The following is a 6,000-nucleotide window of genomic DNA, read 5'->3' on the forward strand; positions in this document are numbered from 1 at the left end:
TATTGAAAATTGCTTGATGTAAACTTTAGAAGAATGTATTTCAGCGAATGAGATTGCTCAGTTAGATAAGGATACTCACACACATAAGCACTGAAGTGGGCCCTTGCTTGCCTCTTAGCCACCTATAATTACATAACCCTTTTTTGTTTCTTTAAAAAAATCATAATGGTTACTCACATGTGTAAATGTTTGCACAATCAGGGCCTAAAAGAGGAACCTTCACTTATACAGATGTAAACCTCAATCAAAGTAAAAGGATTTACCCTAAGGCAAAATTGGTGTCAGTGAGGGAAAAATCAGTCTCAGAACTTGCACAGTATGGTCTAGATTTCAGTTCTGTTGAAATCAATGGAAATTCTACCAGTGACTTCAGCCTTTCCCATTAAACCAACTCAGTCAAATCTTAAAGAATCTGCTCTCTGTAATAAGATAAGAACAAGCGAGTATAAATATAATGGAACTTGGTGGTATTTTCTATAAAACCATTTGTCACAAAGGACCTGCAAAGCACATGAGAAGAGAAATGAAAGGAGGAAAACAGCTATTCAAAATTTAACATCTAAGACCAGTTTTCTCTCTGACAGTTAAACAAATAAGAATGCAGAACTCCAAAGAAGTCAAATATTTCTAGCACTTAAATGAAGTATGTGCTTAAGTGATTTGTTAGATCAGGAGCTTACGTGCTCTGCACTTTTTAGGTTGAACCTCTTATTTCCTCTCTCAAGAAAGAAACAAAAAGTTTTTCACCAAAAAGGCACTGTTGTGTATTTCTGCAAAGTTCTCACCTTTGTAATGGATAGACCATAGATCTTTCGAGCAGTCCTTCACTCACTCTCTCATTACAAAGGAAACCAAAAGTTTTCATTTTAGACAGAGCCAAGGCCTCAATGATTTTTGACTGAAAAAAATGTGATTAAGAATCAGCAAATCCAAACTGTGCACAGCATCCAGAATATCTGAAGTAGAAGATCCCTTTAAAATCGATATCCAAACTCAGAGGGGTAGCCACAAAGGGGATGCATCCTCAGAGGGGATGCATCCGACGAAGTGGGTATTCACCCACGAAAGCTCATGCTCCAAAACGTCTGTTAGTCTATAAGGTGCCACAGGACTCTTTGCTGCTTTTACATATCCAAACTGTAACTGGACTGTATTCTTTGAGTAGGAAAGATTTAGCCATTTGAATATCAAATTCATTTTGGATGTGGGAAGACTTAATTGTATCCATTATTTAGGTATAAGGAAATTTCACTGATTGTTTGGACTTCATGTATCAAATTTGAGGTCATAAGAGGGATTTAAGAGGTGCCAGGACTTTATAATTCCCTCTAGATGAGGGTGAAATTCACCCTGCTGGTAAGTGGTGAACAGACAAATTAGGTCTGGCCATTGATCAAGGCAGATTTAAATAGATGATTTTGTTCTTCATTTTTCTTCAGTTCTTTTAGGAAGCTCTACTCCCCCCAGGCCAAGTATAACCTGTAAGAATACAGAGTGCATTAATTAAATCTTTATTACATAGAAAGATAAATGCATCCTTAAGTACCTCCTTGTATAATAATGTGCAAGGAACTTATAAGTCTTGGGTACACTAGAGTAGTGAAGTTTTAATCACTTAAACAAGGTTGGATATAATTCAAACACTATCTTGATTTTTTTAAAATGTTTAAAGTTCTAAAAAAGAATGTATGTGACTTACTTATGATCATAAATTAATATTTTTACACTCATTTCCCCTAATGTTACACTAGCTTTTCATAGCATCTTCCCCCCACTGATGAGTACTACAGCAACCTTGTATAAGTGGATAAATCCATTAGTGATGGCAGACTTCATATGTAGTATAGCATTTAGTTTTGCCATTTATATTATGACATATGACTTGATGAATGCAGCCAGTAATGCCTAATCCTGGAGGTGCTCAGTGCCTCCATACTGTGTGCAATTTGATGTAACATAACTTACTAGTAGAGATGGTCAAAGTTTTTCATTCTAAATATTTATAGGTTTGGGGGGTTGTTGGTTTTTCCCCTCCCCCTGTTCTTTCCAGTTTCTTTCATTTTTTTCAGCCTTTTTAGTGGCAAAAGCTAAAAAGTGGGGAGGAGAGAAAGAACAGCAACAAAATGATAATAAATTGATTTTGATTTTCTCATGTTCATTGAAAATCCACAATATTTTGCCCAAAATTTCAAAATTTAACTTTTTAAAAATCTTCTATAAAAATGCTTGCCATTTTTACTAGGTATACATATTATTGTAAAGTTTCAAAGTACTGTATTAACACATATTAATGAATCCTACCAAGATCTGTTGTTATTACCCCCATTTTAGAAATGGAGCAACTCGGACACAAAGAGGTTGCTGTCAAAATTTTCAAGTCAATAGGAACTTTTGGTGCTTGGCACCTTTGAAAATAAGGCCAGCTATTTAGATGTCTATTTATGGATTTAGATGACTAACTTTAGGCAGCTGGGTTTTAAAATATTGGCTTGGGTTTCTTTTATCTTTGTTCTATCTGTACTTATAAACGAGATTTGTTGGTGTTTACTTGCACTAAGTAAAAGCCTTATTTGTCTGTCTGTTAGAATGTTCCTGGGGAAGCCAACCTTCAAGTGTATTTCTAAGGGCTTGCCTACACTGCCACTTAAGGATACTGCTGGTGGTGGCTCCAGCCTAAGCTATACTCCGTGACCGACATGGCTAAGCAGGTCATTGTTGAGCAATTTGTCCACCCTGAGGGCGGCAGTGGGCTTGATGGAAGACTTTCTGGCCACAGAGTCTGGTGGCAGAGGCTGCAATGCCAGCCAGGAACCTCCTATGCTCAGAGAAAACCCCTAGCCCCAAGGCCAATGTGTGACCTGATTCAAGCTGTGACAAGGGCTGCAGTAGCAGACATATTCCACAAATTGCCCCGGCATCATGGGGAGCCCCCACTGGCTGTGAATCTGAGCCCACTGGATCAGCTGCAGAACCCCCAAACCCAGCCCAGCCCGTTGGAGGTTGGGTCGTTTTTTACCTGCAGCCACTTCGTCCACCTCCAGCAACAATGCCCGGCCATGGACTGCATCTTTGGCCAGGACTACACCAGGGAGTCCCATGACCACCAATGGCCTGTCACCAAGGTGACTGTCCTGGTGGGCCTAAGTGGGAAACAGGTCCCTGCTCTGGTAGACTCAGGCTGCAGTCAGACCCTTGTGCACCTCAAACTCTCTCCTCCAACTGACTTTTGGCTAGACAAGATCCAACTCCTATGTATCCACAGTGACATGAAGTCCTACCCCAGTGCTCAACTCCCCATAAAGGTGGATGGAGTGACCAGGGTAATGACAGTGGGATTAACCCCAAAGTTTCCCTACCCAATCATTTTCAGACAGGTCTTGCCGGGTTTTACCAGAATCCTACAGGTCGTGAGCCTCCGAGGCCCATGTACCCAGATAGCCCTTGAGGGAGACCCCCTTGAAGACAAGGATGAAGGATCTGAGAGGGCCAAGCCTTGCGACCCACCAGCCCAACCCTGGGGCCCAGATTCCCCAGAGAGAGACGCTCTGCACGCACTGCCTGTGGAAGAAGCACCCCCAGACATAGCTACTGATTTCAGTTGGGACCAGAGAGAGGACCCCACTCTCAGCTGGTCCAATGAAAAGCTGGCCTATGTCAATGGAGGAGGCGACAGAACTTCATTGAGCAATCCAGTGGCCATGGTTTGAACTGACCAGAGATTGCATTGTGTTGACTGAGACCCTCGAAACCAAGAGCCCCTATCCCAACTGGTTGTGTCCCAGTGTCATGGGCGGGCTGTTCTGAAACTGGCCCATGACTTCTCTGTAGCTGGTCATCTGGGGCAGGAAAAGACTCTGGCTTGGATCTTGGCCCAATTCTTCTGGCCAGGGGTGCATTGAGAGGTCAAGGACTACTGCACATTTTGTCAGCTTCCGGCACTGCAAAGGGTGCAGAAGGCCCCGCTGCTCCCCCTACTATTGGTCAGGACCCCCTTTAAGAGGGTTGTGATGGATCTGGTGGGGCCTCTTGCCAAGAATGTCTGTAGGTTCTGCTATATCCTGGTGATCATGGATTGTGCCACCCACTTCCCCGAGGCCATCCCACTAAGGAATGCCACTGTCTGAACCATCGCAGTGGAACTTTGGAGGATCTTCACCCAGTTGGGCCTGCCTCAAGAGATCCTTACCTACCAGGGGACAAATTTTAAATCCCAGCTACTCCACCAGGTCTGTGGTCTCCTGGGAATTAAGAAGCTGCAGATGTCAGTCTATCACCCGCAAACCGACAGGCTGGTCAAGCTATTCAACTGAATGCGACATCCACCACAACACACACAAGACAGTCACTGGGGAAATAATAATCCTGCCACTGCCACTGCTGATTGACATGAGCAGCAAGCCTCTGAAAAGTGCTTGCATTTCAAACTGCTGTACAGTTGCCAGCCCCAGGAGGTGCTTGACCTAATGTAGGAAACCTGGGAATAGACACCATTGCAGGTCTCCTGAAATACCTGCTCCAGCTGCAAGGGTGTTTGGCTTGCTCCAGAGACATGGCAAGGGAGAACTTTCAGGCCACAGGCGCAGGTGAGAACACACAACCAGGGAGCCTGGACATGGACCTTTGAGCCCAGTGACCAGGTCCTCCTCTTATTCTCCTTGTAGGAGTCCAAACTCCTAGCCTGAAGGCAGGGCCCGTGCAAGGTGATCTGCTGGGTGGGGCCTCTCACCTAGGAGATCCGACAACTCAACTGATGGAGGAAGCAGCAGCTGTACCATGTGAACCTCCTGAAGCCCTGGCACAAGCAGGAGGGGCTGCTGATCACCTTCTACCCCTCTGAGCCAGACCTGGGTCTCCAGTTCCCCATGGCCACTGACTCTGAAAAGCCCCCTACTCGGAGACACCTCACAGAGGAGTGGTGGAAGCAGACTAGAAGCCCATTGAAGGTCTCTTCCAGGACCTTCACAGCCTTATCAGGACAAACCACCCTGGTCCAGTGCTAGTCCCAAAACCGGCTGGGACCCTTCTCTTCTGCATCGACTTCAGGAAGGTCAATGCCAATAGGGTCTGGCACAGTGTTCCCATTCAGTGAAAGGTTCACATAATTTGCCAGGAATCAAAAATAATCTGTGGAAGCCTTTTCCCTCTTCTAAGTGCATTCCCCAACCCACAGATACCCAAATATTAACAAAAGATTCAAAAACACATATTTAATTTTTATTATTGAGCTTCCTGGCCAGAGATGTGTGGTGAAGTCCAGGTATGAGTGTCATTTCCAAAGGAAATGGAATGAATTCACATCAAGATACAATGTAGGCACATTGACCTGGCCACCCAGATTATGTTATGCACATTTTAAAACTTGTAACATTCAAACCAGCATGGAATCCCAGATTTCTTTCACCACTTCCCAGAAGCAGTGCTGACTGGACATCATTTCAGAATTCTTTCTAACAACTGTAAAAAAAAGGTAATGTATAAAAAAAGGTTATTCTGAGGTGCAGAGGACATTAAGTGGGCGATATACCTGAATATCACACAAAGTCTCTTTTGGAAATCCCAGTAATATGGTCCCATGAAAAATGTGAACACCCACATCTTAGATGATCTCAGAGCTGGATAATTTTAAATCAGTCTATGCATCCACTTAGTTCTCTAAAATGTCTATGCACTTGGTTATTATTTTTAGAACATTAAGAAAACTGCTAAGCACTTTACAAAACAAACAGACACATACTATTACCTGAAGAGTTTACAATCTAATTAGAAAGAAGATACGCACAGTCAACAGAATACCAACCAGTTTGGGCAAAGCCCTATGGATTTCTAGTCCATTCTCTGTGTGTGCTGAAAACCATGCATCTAGATCTACACTGTGTATGTATGTTTTCTGTATACACAGAAACAAAGAAAGATTCTGTTTCCCCCTTATTGTCCGCTAGTAGAGAGAACATGATCTCCCACTTCTCTAAACAAAACAGACTTTCACCCAACTTAGCATCA

This window comes from Mauremys reevesii, linkage group 1 (assembly GCF_016161935.1).
Source record: "Mauremys reevesii isolate NIE-2019 linkage group 1, ASM1616193v1, whole genome shotgun sequence".
NCBI lineage: Eukaryota > Metazoa > Chordata > Testudines > Geoemydidae > Mauremys > Mauremys reevesii.